Below are 17080 nucleotides of genomic sequence, written 5' to 3' on the forward strand. Positions count from 1 at the left end.
ACCGACGATAGCAACAGCAAATAAAAGGACATAAGTAATGAAGAATCAGAGGAATAATGAAAAACCTTCAACACCTAAAATATATTACACCACAGTATACATTATTATTAGGTAATCTACCGGTTAAGGTAGGTTTTCGGATGGACACAACTACCAAATAAATAATTTGTGGCTCCTAAAAAAACACAAAATCCAGCATCCTACTCTACATCAGGTCCCTCTTCATCTCTGAGTAATTCCTTCATCCCGTCCAACATCCCTATCCTGTTCCTTCCCTTTCCTCGTTTGCCTAACATTCTCCCCTCTATTACAATCTTCAACATCCCACTGCCGATCAATACGTCCTTCATCCATTTTTTCTGCCTCCATAGGATTCCTCCCAACAAACCCCTCTCTTCGCGCACCATACCAAGTACTTCCTCATTTGTTTTCTTCTCGATCCATTTCACCTTCTCAATTCTTCTCCACAGCCACATTTCAAAAGCCTCCAATCTACGTCTATACTCCTGCTTAAATGACCACGTTTCCGCGCCGTAAATAGCCACGCTCCATATCAAAGTTTTTACATATAAATTAAATACGGGTTCCAAAGACTTGAACGTCATTACGTAACAGGTGTAGAACATGAGGGGAACATCATGTGTAGAGCATCAGTAGCGTATCGCATATGTTCCACAGCATTCTGTAAAACATATGTAATAAATAAAATAAATGCCTGCACAGGTTTTGTGGAAGGTAATGGCCTTGGTAATGAAAGAAAATCATAACTAAATGGACAATCCGATATTCAATGGCACAAAGCAAACGGGAGTAGACAAAGGCAGAGTCAGAGAGACCACAAGGCATTGATGAGGAAAACGAATCATTCATATTTTTACGATTGCTTGTTTGCGGGAGACAGTAATGGAAGGAAATGAGAAAGTGAAGATATTTGAAAGAAATGAAGAAGAATAGAGTGGCTGAAAGAAAAATTTCCGAAGGCTTTATTACAGAGTGTACCCACTGTAATGTTGGGTTTGTTTGCATTTAGTTAATGACGCTTACCTGGAGGTCTTAAGGTGGATTTCCAAACATTATTAATTTGAACTGAAAAGTTTTCGCCCTTAATTATTCGGAAAACTCAAGGAACTCACCTTCGATGATTTAGGGCGTAGGCTAACAAACTTGGATAACATGCCTCGGGCTTTGAGAGTGCCGTTAACTGAAGGAACATTTTAGCATGGGGCTTTCGTTGTCTTAAGTGATTTCGAGATCCCCCGGTGGTGATATACAGACTAAAGACGGTACGGTCATATACGATTCAGTCTCAGTAAGATCAATAACAACTCCTTGGACGATATTGTTTCGTTGAAAACATTATATAATCGAAAGACAATTTCATGGATGATTATTCAAACAAAAAGTTCAACTCGTGCGATTCTAATTGCACAATATTTTACGTAAATTTTCGGTCGGTATTTTTTTTCTGAATGTATATTCATTATTTTAATCAAAAATTACGGATGGCGAGTGGCGATAGCGTCTTCGGCGCTTACAAACTCAACTCCTCCATGCGCATATGGGGACTTTTCATGCTCCTCGTTGAATTACCCAGCGCTGCACAAAATATCACTCGTATGAAAAAAATTGCTCCCACTCATTTTTCATAACATTCACGAGATTTTCCGCTGAGTAGAATCGTTTAATAAGTTTTTGATTAGTAATTTCCTCAAACAAACACGAGACAATGAGGTTGCAGGTGACCCGTATCGGTTCCAATTAACGCATTAGATATGACATTGCCTACAAATAGAGGGCAGCCTTGTGACCTCTGTCGTGGTCATGAAAGAGTAATAGGGAGTCTTGCCGCGATAATGATGGATAATACCTGCCGCTTCCCGTCGTTGAATATTGCGAGAGCAGCGAGCTGGAATTTTCGTAAACATTCACCTCGAGATCCTAATTAAACTCGGCACAGGTGTTTATTTTTTATTTCTGCCACATTTTTAATTTCGCACGTTTCATCATGTGCTCGTTTCATTTAAATCGGAGCCTCTCAAAATGGCTGGTGAAGTTTTCGTTGGCGGTCAGCGTAATTCCTCTCCTGCTAATAAAAAATTTCCCCGTAATAAAAGAAAGAGTACTTCCTCGAATCGAAATAAACCTAAACCTAGGCTGTGCGTTTAAAATGTTTAAGCAACCAAGTACCACCTTCTCTTAATTGTAGTTTCAGAAAAGACCTACTGATTAGCAGAGTTCAACAGGTTGGGAGGTATTGAGCACAGCTTCAGCCCCACTGGCCACCAAAATGATTGATGACACCATCCATCGCTCTTTAGTGATTTCTTTATTTAGTACTCATCAGAAAAGTCCTATTTTTGGCCTTTCCATCGAGTCTTTTTTAACAAGAATATAGTATTAAAGATCATTGCAGACAATCAAGCCCTAATTGGAGAAAAACCCTTACCTTCACAGGATTCGAACCCACGAACTTTAGATTGATATGAAAACGTTACCCACCGCCACTTGGGTCGACGATTTTGCCTCTATTAATAATCATATTTTTCTTCAAGAGTATTCATTAAAAGGGGATCGAGATGGTGCGGGGGCTAACGTACTGGCTTCCCACCCTGAGGGCGCGGGTTCAAATCCCGGCGGAGTTGAATATTTTTCAGAGGTATCTCGATCCCTACTTGAGGTGCTTTGTGGAGGGCACTTTGAGTGAGTACGCCGTCCGTCGGATGGGACGTTAAACTGCGGACCCCTTGGCGCCTTTCGTAAAGAGTAGGCTGATGCCGACGCCGGGTTTCTCTCCACCCTTCATCCTTTCCTGTCCATCCCCTATGGCGCAAATGACCTCAGCTGTCGGTCGCCTCCCCTAAAAACTACTACTACGTATTCATTAAAGAAGCAAAGTGATAGCACAATGGGTAGATCGTTGAAATATTGAATCGAGGGAGAATAAGTTATAAATCAAAGGCGATGCCCCAGGACAATCCCACCCAAGTCGAAACAGTGATTTTCTGAGTGCCCGGTTGTTTTGACAGCCTCAACATATGGCGCTTTTCGCACTCTGTAGGATTTTCTTTGATGCTAGGTGAGCTCCATCGCATGAAAACGAACCGCGGGTTGAAGACTGATATTTTCCCCTGTAATCTATTATGATGGATAAAAATAAAGGTCAATTTGCATCATTACTAAGCGCTGAATAACCGTAAAACGCGACCGTCGCCGTGCGTAACTTTTTGAAACAGTAACAAATTATTCGCGGATAAGAAGAGTTCAGCCAGCCGGCGGTGACGATATTCCCATCGAATCCAACTCCCTGACTTCGGGAGCTGTGCTCGTGAGAGTGGATAAAATCCTATATTGTAAAGTACGGGTAGTAACCTAGGCGCGTGAAACCATAGTCATCCCAAATTTACACTCCTTTTTTTAGCGATAAATACACCTTTTTTCGTTCTAAAATAATTTGATGAGTGATTGAATATAATTCGTTGCATACGGACGCTTGGTCTATTATATTCATACTGAAATTAGAATTGAAGTTTGCTTATTAAACAGACATTATATTGTATACATAAAGTGGTGAAATTTTACGTCGAAACCCGGGTCATGTTGAACAAAGTTCAACGTGGAATGACCAAGCGTAAGTTTGCATTTAATTAAGTTGCCAATTTAATCATCATTACCTACCAGGCTTAATCATTTTCTCAGTTTTACGAGCAAAAAAGAAATAATAAACCCGCAAGGCCGTACCTACGCCAAACGGAGCGCACTGCAAATATCTAGAGCTCCACGCGATAGAGGGAGGAATGGAGGGGGGGACGCCAAACGAGAGAGCTCCACTCTTCGCTCGGGCGGGGCTCGTCCACTTTTGCGAGCATTTGACGAGCCACGCATTGGTGCACATCAAACCGCGCGGTAAATAACCACGGAGTGTCCGAGCCACACACGGGAGAGGATTAATGACGACGAAAGGGTTCGTTATTTTTTTACCGGAATCAACTATAGCCACTTCACTAGGCACACGGGAGCCGGGAGGGGGAGGATGGAGTTGGCTGATAGCGATGTCGGGTACAGAATGCATTCGCGTCGAACGACAAAATTTTAATCCGCTGAACTTTTCCCGGAGGACGGCCTTTCCAAGGACGCCGCCAGACGAGAGATTCCCCTTTGTCCGGGCGCGACGACCTGTATCGGTGAGCTTGGGCGAGTGAAAATAATCAGCCGCCAGCGACGAACGATTATAATCGGACCTCAGTCGGCCGGGGAGGGACCGCGTGACACCCAATTATGGGGAAGCCATTCCGCAGATTTCTAGGATCTACATCGACCGCAGAGGAAGTGCAAAACAGTGGCGCCATTTCTGAGGGCCTCCCACCACTTAAATCGATGCGGTGAAGAGAGATTCGGTCTCCTAGTGGAGAAAGGTGGGGCGGGATTAACCAGTCAATTATCTAACTTCTGCACTCCCGGATCCGGTTTAATCGGTATTTTTGAATATCGAATAGTAGCATATTTATACCCCGGTTATAATGTCATCGTTTATTCCGCCGGTCTTTCTACCTAACATTAAGACCCAGAGAAGTACGAGTATTTTGACAGGATAAAGTCTTGAAAAAATATTACCATGTATCCTTGATTCATGAATAATAATAATAGGCATGTGTGAATATATATATATATATATATATATATATATATATATATATATATATATATATATATATATTTAACATTTGGATGGCACAATAGAACACAAATAAAATAGATAACACTTGAAAGGACACTCACATTGTAGATTATTTGAGCTTTTGGCCTTCCCCGAGGCCTCCTCAAGTAAGACTGACATTATATATATATATATATATATATATATATATATATATATATATATATATATATATATATATATATATATATATATATATATATATATATATAAATAAACCATAAATACAGTAATCAACCCGAAGGTCGGTTTGGTAGGTTATGGTAGAGTTCACCCAGTACTAAGCCCGACGGCGTGTGAAATTCACACATCAGGGTAGGGGGGCCAGTTCCTTTCCCTGTGCCAGTTATGGTTTCCCAGGAAGATCTGGTACCCGAAAAATCATATGTATATATATATATACTATATGGCTACGGTCACCAAAAATTCGAAAGTTATTGAGTCTCTTTTTTGTGTGTTTCTGTTTTTGTCTGTGTCCACTAGTGATGTGTTATACGAGGGTCATCCGGAAAGTAGTACCCGTTCGTGCCGCATGAAGTGCTGACGACGCGAGTAGCCGCTGGACGAGGTCAGATAGCTTCAGTGGCTTGTCTGCCTTCTCTGAGCCAAGTTGCGTGACGCTAGCATTGCCTGTGTTGTTTCTGTGATTGTTTACAATGTTTAAAAAAATTGAGAACGCCGCCAGTTGTGAAGTGAGGGCAGTGATTAAATTCCTCAATGCAAGAAACGTTCGCCCATGTGATATTCATCGCCAATTAAAGGAGGTGTATGGAGACAATGTAATGGACGAGTCGTCTGTTCGGCGGTGGTGTCGCAACTTCAACATGGGGAGGGGGAACACACACGACGATGAGCGTTCGGAGAGACCGTCTGTCATTACAGACCAACTGGTGAGCTCAGTTGACGAATTCGTGAGGAACGATCGGCGCGTCACAATTGATGACATCTGTGAGCATTTTCCCAATGTTTCTCGAACAATTGTTCATGAAATTGTTAAACACCATCTGCATTATGCAAAAATTTGTGCAAGATGGGTCCCTCGCGTATCTCAATGAGCTGGCGGCGAAGGACTATGCAGCAGGAATACAGAAACTTGTCACACGTTATGACAAATGCCTTAATTTGCTTGGAGATTATGTTGAGAAGTAGTTTAAAGTATCCTCTTTCAAATAAAATTTTTTATGTTTGTTAATATTTACTTTTGTGTCTTTATTTCACGAACGGGTACTACTTTCCGGATGACCCTCGTATATACAAAAATATGTATATATATACACACATATATATATATAACACATGAACATTGATTAAAAATTTAACTTAGTACAGAAACAAAGAATGGACCATCACGTATATATTTGACATTTTGAAAGCAAGGCCGCCATCTTAAGAATGTCGTTCTTGGGGGGAAAAGCGGAGAGAATATGTAGGGGAGGGGCAGAGGTAAGTTACGAAGGTTAAAAATACAAAGAGGTGAGAGGGGATGGCGGCTATTGATGGGATGTATTAAGTACCCATATGGGGGCCATCTCGGGTGTTCTCACCTGTTTTGTTGCTTGCGCATTCAGGGAGGTTCTCAATCACCGAAATTGAGAGACAGTTGTCAAAGGATTGGTCGTGGGGAGCAGCGTGAATAGGGATGGGATATTTTAGGAGGTGGGAGATTTAGTGGAGTAGCGAAAAATGTTAATTTGCATTGCTTGCATTCACCATCGTACAAAGGGAGTGGTAGGTAGAAACAAGGGTAATGGGCGTCATCTCTACGGAATGTATCTGCCCACTTTTCAACTGATGCCATCTGTTTTGACCCGTTAACCCCCTGACTCCAAAGTCCTAACCGAAAGATACCTTTACCACCTGAACCTAAAAAAAAAACATTTTCTACTGCTTCTCTCGTAACTTATGTCCTGCCATCTACGTTGGTAATACACTAACACCCTTTCCCCCGGCATGAACAACCACTGCTACTCCACTAAATCGCCCGTTTCCCGACGCAATCCGACCCCCGAAATTTCATTGGTATAACCGGAAATTGGTGTTCTTTGAATACAGGAGCTCGCGTCACTTGGGTGTAATTTCACTCTGGTCCTGAGAGTTTCATCTAAACATCTACAGTCTACCCTGCAAGACACCACGAGAGCGAATGGTAGATAGTGCCAGGTCATAGGGGTAATGTGATTGTTAGTGCTTCAAATCACTTGATTCTCCTGAGGTTCGGATTGTTGGTTGTGATATTCTCCCGGGTTGTGGTCACTGGTATTTCGAGGAAAAAAGGATTATTTATCTCTGACGATTAAAAAAAAAAGTTAGTTTAGTAAAAATAATAACCGTCATGGTTTATCTTCAATGAACACCATGAAGGGACAAATTTACGTGGATTTTAAGAAATGTACCGTATTCAATCAATGAACGAGTTTCAACTGATATGCCAATAACGTCGGCATTATCAAGCAAAAGATATCTTCTCCGATTGTAGTCAGTCAGTGATTTACAACAGTTTTTAAAAACGGCATTATGAGTACGTAATGAAAGAGTTGAAAGGGAAAACGACTGAATTTCGATTCCCTTTTTCCATTTTTTCATTGCACATATTAATATCTCTCTCTTACGAAGGGCACTCTTAACTGTTTCACCTTCAGCTTGAAATTGGAGGGTCAGGAATGTTTGGCATGACATTATATTCGAATTTAAATGAAAAATCTGACATTAATCTGACATCATCAATGCATTATTGTTTCCACGTACTCCACACGCAATATCTTTCAGAATATTTTGGAAAACTGGAAATATAGACAGTTTTCCTAGTTAACAGAAGCTGTGCACATGGTGCTATCTTCTACTCTGCATGGATTTCGTTTGAAGCAATATCTTCTTTGCACAACTGGTAATATATACATAATTTAAGAAACTGGTAATAATCACGGTAGGAAAATTTCAGAAACGAGTCCGAATCTCTATGCAGCTAGATAACATTGTCTTACATGCATTTTTTCTATAGCCTCATCGATTTAATTCCAAGTTCTGCAGGGAGTAAAAGGTACACGGTTCAGTCAAAGTTGGAGAACTTGTTTAAAAACTAGATGCGTCATACGTATCAAGGTCACGAAGGCTAGAGTGACATGAAAAATTAAAAATGCCATTAGGCGAAAGGAGAGCATTTAGAGGGCATCTTCATGAGTGAAATACCATTCAGTACTCCCTTTCATCAATCATCCTCCCCATCGATCTAAGCGGAGGCGAATGTCATGCCGTGACATGCCGCGGGGCGTTGCGAATCACAAAACCAAACACCCTCCCACCATACCGCTTTCAAGCACGGTGTGTGTGTGTGGGGGGGGGGTAGTATTTTTAGATGACATTTACCCGGGTAAAAATTTTCTTGGGTTCACGTAATCGCCCGGATGTATCTGACGTTTCGCGGCCATGGTTTTTTTTAAGGTCGTTGCGTCCTATTCCGGAACAGGATTTTGTTGCACCCAAATTACACTGGTTACTGTTCAAGGGTAAATTTTAGAAAATTGCGAAGGAATATAAGGGGAGAGACGGAAACTGCGCCAAAAATATTCCTTCAAGCATGCACAACTTATGCTTTCACTTGAGCACTCCGCGTGTATTCCGTTTTCAAAATGACTACGGATAGATATTTAAAGTTTTCACATTTTTCTATTGCCATTTACATGCACCAAACTTTTTAAAACCTGAGAGTTAATTTTCTTTCTAATAGCCGTGATTGAATAATTATTTGATCGCCGGCTGCTCGTGACAAGATTAAAGTGTTGTAATTCCACCCTTATGACGGTTGATATTAGAAAGTTTAGTGAAAATATTTTAAATAAATTGCAAAATCAATTAGTGTACCATAAAATCTAAAGAAAAATACACTATCGTAAAAGTGAACTTGAATAGAAAATGCTGTAATAGGCTAAAAATTGGCAATTTTCCACAAAATGAAATTTATAAATGCGACCGGTTTCAATGTAACTACATCATCGTCAGGTCGGTGTAGTTACATTGAATTCGGTCGCATGAATACATTTTATTTTATGGAAAATTGACAATTTTTCATTAATTTATGATATTCCACCATATCATGCCTGAAACGTCTCTTGTCATGTTGTAACAGATCAAGGACCTCCGAACGGCTTAACCTCCAAATGGTTAAACCGCTCCAATACGTGAAACAAAGACAGTAAAATGAAGAGATATTGGATATAATATAACATTTATGTGTAGGCTTTTTTTAAAAAATCTGTCCCTCATTGGTCTCTTGTAGGTTTGAGCCAACGAATTTATTATTCCTGGCACGAGAAAATCTCATAACTTCAATGGAGAGTGCGTTTCACAAAATAACGTACTCATAAAAATAACACTTCGATAAAGCAGAAAGCTTAAAAGGCAACCATTCGCGAGAGAAGTGATTTTTTTAGAGAGGGACAGAGAAAGGAATCAGATCGAAAAATTATATTTGGGGTTGCGTGAGCCGCCCTCAGGATAAATGACCGTTCAACTAAAATAATGCCGCCAATCCTCTCAAACCCTTTCAGGGTTAGCTTCAGATTAATGTCTATTCTCTCCGCAACTCTCCCGAAAGGATGATAATGGGATAGCTATCACCACAGCAAAATACTTTATTTTTGCTCCCTTTTACCCGTACTGCAGTCGAAGAATTAGTTTCCGGCGCATTCTGCGACGTTCCTCTCTCGGAATTTGTTTTTTGGTGGGCAGGCATTCAAGCGATTCTTTCAATAACAGGTAATTAAGCATTATGACAATAGAATAAAATACAACATTAGATGGGGATCGAGATGGTGCGGGGGCTAACGTACTGGCTTCCCACCCAGAGGGTGAGGGTTCAAATCCCGGCGGTGTTGAATATTTTTCAGAGGTATCTCGATCCCTACTTGAGGTGCTTTGTGGAGGGCGCTTTGAGTGAGTGCGCCGTCCGTCGGATGGGACGTTAAACTGCGGACCCCTTGGCTGATGCCGACGCCGGGTTTCTCTCCACCCTTCATCCTTTCCTGTCCATCCCCTATGGCGCAAATGACCTCAGCTGTCGGTCGCCTCCCCTAAAAACTACCACTATAAGAAATCATTAAAAAGTTAAAGCGTATAACTTGTATGAAACAGGCCTTTTGATTATTCCTACCGCGAGAAGGAACGGCGAGGCACAATTGTGTGAGGTATGTGTAAGGAGGCGTAAGGTGTGTATCCCGGGAAGGGTTACACCAAGGCGATACCTAATTACTCAAAAATCTCCCCAAAAATGCCCTATATATATATCTTTCCAACTTCATTGTATTAATGAAGGAAATGAAAAGCTTTACGATTTTCTGCATTTATCTCATCTTACGACTATGTGATAGATCACTACTTTAAGTCTTAAGTTTTCTTAAAATGGTCAAAAATATTTATTCCCTGAAATGTGCCTTCTCTTTCACACCGTACAAAAATTCGAGATTTGTGATATATAAATACTGATTCAAGCTCGAGAAAACATTCGATACAAGGGTCATTTAGGCTCATATATTTTTGTTCTCGATTTTGATGAATTACCGGAATTGGGCATTCTAATGAACTTGGGAAATTAGCTTCTTTTTTTCAATCAGAATTTCATGAAATCATTGGCCAGAGTACTAACTAGGGGTCTCTCTATCCTTACTTCAAGTGGAATAAAATTGCAACACAAGGATGCTGCTGAATGTGAAAAATTAGTAGGCATATCCGAGCTGCTCATTCTGAATTCTTATGGAATTCTCAACCTGCCTGCATATTTCAAGCCTAAACTCCATCTTTCAACATACAAATAGGACGATTTCACAAGAATTATTTTATTTTTTATGTCATGTATAGATTGATATTAGGTGACATTTTTCAATCTAAAAAAGAGCCTCCAAAGAACATTAAACCCCGCGATATCAATCTACGATCAATTCCATCGAAGAGGTGGATCCTTAATTGGTAATTTCGACTTTTCAAAGGCTTTTCCTGGGAAAAATAAAGCAATATAACTAAGGACCATCCGCTTTGAGACAACAAACGTGAATCATGGACTGTAATCCCCTGATAATGCCCCACTACAATGTTGGAAGGGTTAATAGGGAGGAACCAGAGAGCCAATAAGGGCTGGAGCGATACGCCATCTAAATAAAGAAACGATAGGGGTCCAGGTGGCGCGGGGGTCAGGGGAGATAGAGATCCGAGACCAGAGTGGAAGCGAGAATAACACCACGGTCATTCGATCCACAAAAGCGCCATTCGATGGAGCACCGCCGTGTTCAGCCCCAACCACGAGCACATCGACTCAACAGCCGACTCAGGTCGAAATATCGGACGCCGAACGCGACCTATCACACTCTCTATCCCCACGGAGCCATCGTGTAAGCATCGACGGCAAAGGGGGGGAGAAACAGCCTCCATCGGTCGACCTGACAAAAAAAGACGATCGTTGTTCCGGAGCCACAGGTGCCACGACCCTCACACGCACAGTACGGAAGCCCGTGCGCAAGACAATGGTTGACGCGGTTGACGAGCTAAATGTCCCGGGGGCACGCAGACACCCTGGGAGTGAGGGGTTAAGGGATCTTTTTGTACGGGAACGATTGAAGTTCTGCTCCTCTCCCTGTGGAACGAACGCGGTCGACGTTCTGGCGATTGAGCGCGCGGATCGTCGACCAAAATCGGTGTAATGGTTGAGCTGGAAATAACGGGGCTTGCCTAAAACCTCCCGGAGTCGTTGGAATGGGTCACTGGAATGGATTTAGGGTCAATCCCTTTAATTTGTCGAGTCACGGAGCGTTGCTATCATGAAATCTGTGGACTTTCGCGAGGGGTTGGATGGGTGAGTGATGGCTGTTGGGATAAGCTATTAACTGCAGGACATTTCGCTAAATGAGAAATAGAAAGTCTCTATCGTAAACAATACTGCAGGAAAATCGGCTGATCCATTATTAACTGTAGTGGATAATGGGTTAAATTAAACAGAAGGAACATTTTGTTCCTAATAAGAGTTCGTGGCAGTAGTTAATTTTAACCTGGTTCGACCCCTAGGATAATTCCACTCTAAAAATACGGAGGCCATCAATGGTAACCCGAAACCGAAAACTTCCTGGATTCCCAGAAAATGGATTCCATCGCAGCACTACTGGTTTAGCCTACAGGTTAGCCCGTCTGGCTATCTATTCTCGAATTACATTAATTATTCAACAATAAGAATCTGTTAGATCCCAGGGTAGATCAGGAAAATAAAAGATCATTGACGTAAGTGGAATTATTAACAAGTTGGTCATCGTAATTGAATGTAAAGTTTGTCTCACACAAATGGAGATCATTATAGGTTAAGTAGTAAACAGAATGATTGGGAAATCATTTTGGTAACGTTAACACCAATATATGAGGAAAATAGTTGCATCAATCCGTTCCAATTATTGTCTAACTGTAGTTTATCAATTCTGATTCTCCGATTGAATTCATTCCGTGTTTCTTTAGCCGTTCATTTCTATACCCTTTCTTTAAAGAAGGTAAATGTTTTACTTACTAAAATGACCGGTTCATAGGACTAAAATTGATTGCAGCTATTTCTGTTATCTCTTTCTGCTTGAATGACAAAAACAACTACGTCCCACCCAAGGCTTTATTTAAAAAAGGCTACGACATACGTGTCGCCACTTAGGAGTAGCATTAGTCACGCTGGAAACAGTTAATTGCCCCTTATCGTATTTATGAGCCAATCCATATCTGATAAATCACAACCCACGTCAGGTCTTTGATAAAAAGGTCCAATAACGTTCTATAAATACAAACAGGCTGCGCAGGGTGGAATAATTGTTTGTTTTATTTAGAAATGTGAGAGAAAAACGAGAATTCGTCTCCGTGATAACCAGCACGATTAGGAGCCTAATTAGGGAATCTTCAAAACGTTCAATCCAATTTTTCATTTTTGCTGTCTCCGAGTTACGAAGATATTTCCAGTCTCTGAATAATGCATAATTGGATACTATTTTTGGAAGATTATATCATCAGGATTTGCTAGCAACTGTCGAGACAGATTATTGTCTCTAGTCCCAGTAAAAACCCATCGACATTAATTCGCATGGAATCCTTTTGCGAATTAAATAATTTTTCATCATCGATTTTATCGGCTTATGTTAAAAAAACGCCTAGGGATATTGAAAATTATTGATTGATTCTAAAGAAATACACGCGCCCAAAAATAAGAAATAAAGGACGACCATTAATTATGAGAATAAATCAAAATTATTATATTTTTGACGGTGGGCGATTGAAATTACTTTCCAGCACACACATTCATCAAAATGAATATTTATTTTCCTCAAATATTTCACAGTTTAATCCCATTATTTTCCCGGGGATGTCCGAGTGTATTTTCGTTGATCTCCAGGGATGTAAAATGGACAGGTTGGATTTTTTCTTGACCATAGAGATTATTTCATTCGGAAAAAGGAATTTAAAAGAATATACCCATCGCTTTTCTGTCTCCATTGGGACAAAAATTCACTGAGGCGTGAAACACTATTTTTTCTTTTTTTTAAATTCCCAAGGCAGGTTCGCGTATTTATCGGAGGAATGCTGCCCGATTCAACACAAATGAGGTCGTCGACGAGTGGCGGTGTTGGGCATTTCCCCGTCCGTCCCTTAGGCGTTTTTATTTCCTTGCCCCTGACACCCCACCCCCTCCACCTCCAGCGCCGGGTGAAACGAGAGGAGGGATGTGGAACCGTGCGACGTGTCAGAGGCATCCGCCGCGGGAGGGGGTGGCGTGGGGCGCCTCGGAATCGTCTTCCAACGAGGCGCTCCCCTGAATTTATCGCCCCTCGTTTGTTTCCGCGGGGTAAACACACAGCACTTCTACCCCATTTCCCCCCCAGTGGCAGAGCTCCGGAGGAAGAGTGCGCGGGAGAGGGAGCAATAGCGCAAACGAACGAATGAATGGCGGAGAGACACTCGAACTGGAGTGGGGTGCTTGCTCTCTGTGGGATCGCCCAGAGGGAAGAGTCGAGTTTGAGGGGATCTCGGAGTCGTTGTGGAAAACGTCGGGAGGGGCAGAACCGTGAACTCCCAGTGTTTGCTCTCTCTCTTCATGTGCATTAATCTATCCCCACTCGGAGATTCTCTCGGTATCGAGGGTACCCAGGAAACCACTGGCTGTGCAGGAAATTTAAATCACCCCCATTAAGGAATGTAGGAATTGCATCCATCATTTACTAACGGGAATGAAATACTTCAGGGTGAAGAGGATTTGAAGTAAGTAAATTCTACGAATTATTAAGTAGTTAGTTTATCCCAGTATGAAATTAACCTATAAAATGTTGCCTACTACTGACGTCGATGACCCTTACCAAAAAATGCAAAAGTTAGGGTTGATTCATTCGCCTTTTTGTGTTATTCATTCCGTTGATACGTGGGTATTCATTATACCTCACAGCATTTTATACTAGGACGAAGTAGTGTTGCGTGTTGAACTTTTTTATCCATGCTGATTCATCCCGTAGCTATAATGCTGTGTAATGCATCAAATGAAAATGTTTTAGCGTCCAGTTGGGCCAAAATGGCGGGACTTGGAAGTGAGGGTGACTTGCCCGTCATGGAGCAGTTTGCAGTTTCCGAGAGCATCATCGGCATTCAGCTCTCCTTGTACCCGAATACAGAGAGTGTTGAGGAGAAGAGATTCGAGGAGGAAGTAAAGGCGGCGGTGTCAGTCGATTTCCACCCACCCCTATTCATGATCAGGGTTTGCGGCCCCTCCCCCGACACACCTACCCCCACACCAAAGTGGACTCGACCGACCTCCGGGAGAGGAAGGGAGGAATGGCGAAGACAGCATTCGCAACAGGAGCGTGGCACCCGTCTTCCGCGGGACTAAAGATTTGATGAATAATTTTCCTCCCCTGGCGCATTCGTGCGATAAATAGAAGTTCCCACAAGGCGCTTTACTAAAAACTTCGAACGAATATTTCATTAATGGTCGAGATAATTGCTTTCTCAGTCTCTACATGATACTATAATATCGATCCTATTACTGTTTATTTAACTTAAAACAAGAGAAAATATCATTACCCAAGCGGGAACCGAAACAAACAATTTGATGATCAGGTGAGCACTTCATCCAACAGGTTAACCCGACCAACCATGTATCTATCATCGTAGGAAAGATTACTGATTGAACAAAAATAATTGGATTCATACGTATGAAGATCAAAGAACATTAAAAAATTTATATTTTACCCCAGAATTGGGATAGGGAAAGTTGCGTTCTGTCTCTCTCTTCTACACTTTTTCAGAGTAAGGGGAAAGAAAACAGTGCCCCGACAGTGGAACTTTTGAACCTTCTCGTTTAAAATACAACCGCGATATTATCGGAAGGACCATTTCGTGCAGTTGACCGTGCGGTCACCGAGGGTGGTTGGTCGTGGGAGTGAAGGGTGGGGGCGAGTGAGGGGTTTTCTTGGGCGATTCAACCTTTCGGCGAGCGATGAAATGGGGAGAGAAAAGAGAGAGAGAGAAAAAAATCACGAGTGGCGGGTTTTTCTCGGTCGCGTGAGGAAGCACAGTCCCCTTATATAGCTGACGATAACGATTTCGGTCGCTGGGGGGTGGGATGGGGAGGACGCACAATAGGAGAGCGGGGGTGAGGGGGAACCTCGGTCCACCGACGAGAGAAAAGTGAACGAGGCACGGGAGTCGGCGGCCGCCATTACAAGCATGCCATGTAGTCAAATGTAGTTAAATATATTTCGATCCCCAACAAAGTCCTGCGGTTGCGTGACTCGGAGAGGGGGGGTATGAATTTTCCCCCTTCGGAGCAGCTAGGAACTGCCTTCAGTGTCCAGCCGAGAAGGTTGAATGGGAAGGTGGTGGTGTAATGGGTGGAGGATGGCCTTATCGCGCAGGTATCCCGCGGATTTCCAGAGTGACCCAACGCTCCGATTGACTTGGGTATTTCTTTTTTGAACGAGACATCGCGACCGTCGAAGAGAGCCGAGTTAACGGTTCTATATGAATGAATGGGAACATAGGTGACCAAAAAAATATGCACCAATTCTCCGATTAAGTGAGGCATGCTGTGAATTTGATTCCTTATGGGTAAAAAGTTGGTGAAGTTTTATGAGAAACGATCGCGTAATCATTTTATTTAATTCAAATGGAATCAACTGCGAAACGAATATATCTTAAATCTACGAATTTACTGCGATTGCTTGAAGACCACGATGGGTGCTTCAAATAAGAGTAAAGAGGACCAATCTCTGATGGCCCGCATGGGCTTGTGGATTAAAAAAAAGTGTTCCGGAGTTGACGGGCTTGTGAAGAGAATTTGCATTCCCGATTCCTTGAGGTAAACGCAGAGTGATAAGACTTGAGGAGTGGGGGGAGGGTGCAAGGAAAAGCACATTTACGAATAATTCCACTAAAAATTTAGACAATATCTCTGTGTATGCTATTGATTTGCACGGCAAGCGGAATAACATGTTTATACACCTGATAAAAAAAATCGTGAAATTTACAATTTTATTCCACATACTGTACTACTTGGACAATTACTAATCATTAATATATATCTCTCTATTGCTCGCTCACTTTCAGAGTCTTAATAAGGTATATATATATATCTTTTAAACCCTCCAAACCCTTTTTGAGTATACCTTGCGATAAATGGGCAAAAGAATTATATGAATACCGGTATATACGTTAAGTCACTCACGGTTTTAGACCGTCTACTTCGGTTGTAATATGAAATTTCAAAATTTTCGACGAAAGAAGAATGAAAATTAGTATTTGGTATTTGGAAAATGGTATTTGGAATAAGGAACGAAATGGCGTTAAGACTAGAGAATTAAATCGCGGAAGGAAAGAAGCATGAATGAGGGAGGATGGACATGTAGCGATCGAGCGAGAACAAAAGAAACATGGTAGTCGTCGAAAATTCGAATAAAGATTTCTGATAGTGAGGGGAAAGGAGAGAGAGGTTGAGGCAAAAGAACGATGAAGGGAATCGGTTGCGGGTTTAGATGCTAGAGTCAGTATTCTGTCGATAGACTTGTTTGTTTGTCCACAATACCACGCACGCTTAGATAAAGGCAAACAACCCACACCCACCTTGACGTCCGCAGCACCCTCGCCGGGCACCGGACCTCCCGTCCGCCTTCCCCCGCCCTCGAGGTCACGGGGGAGGATTCCCTTCCGGAAAATCTTACGGCCTTCCTCCTCCGAAACCCCTCCTAGCCGGGGGTGGGTTGGTGCGGTGTTGGTGGGGGCCGCCCTCGGGATGTATCGGATCGTGTGGACGCGCTCGGACCTCAACCTCTACGACTCGTCTTCTCAAGTGCCGAGACAGCCCGGCCCTGAGCCCCT

At 42.2% G+C, this 17080-nt stretch overlaps 1 protein-coding gene across 1 annotated transcript in view; it reads right to left on the reverse strand.

The window, feature by feature from the left end:
• The window catches only part of LOC139687929 (eukaryotic translation initiation factor 5B), a 70818-nt gene extending 53738 nt beyond the window's left edge, over nucleotides 1–17080 (reverse strand). The window contains exon 1 of the mRNA XM_071585278.1: nucleotides 16826–17080. The gene's annotated coding sequence lies outside the window, so the exon portion shown is untranslated. The remainder of the gene's footprint in view (nucleotides 1–16825) is intronic.

The sequence above is a fragment of the Hetaerina americana genome, unplaced genomic scaffold (assembly GCF_022747635.1).
Source record: "Hetaerina americana unplaced genomic scaffold, ioHetAmer1.1.p SCAF_2, whole genome shotgun sequence".
Taxonomy (NCBI): domain Eukaryota; kingdom Metazoa; phylum Arthropoda; class Insecta; order Odonata; family Calopterygidae; genus Hetaerina; species Hetaerina americana.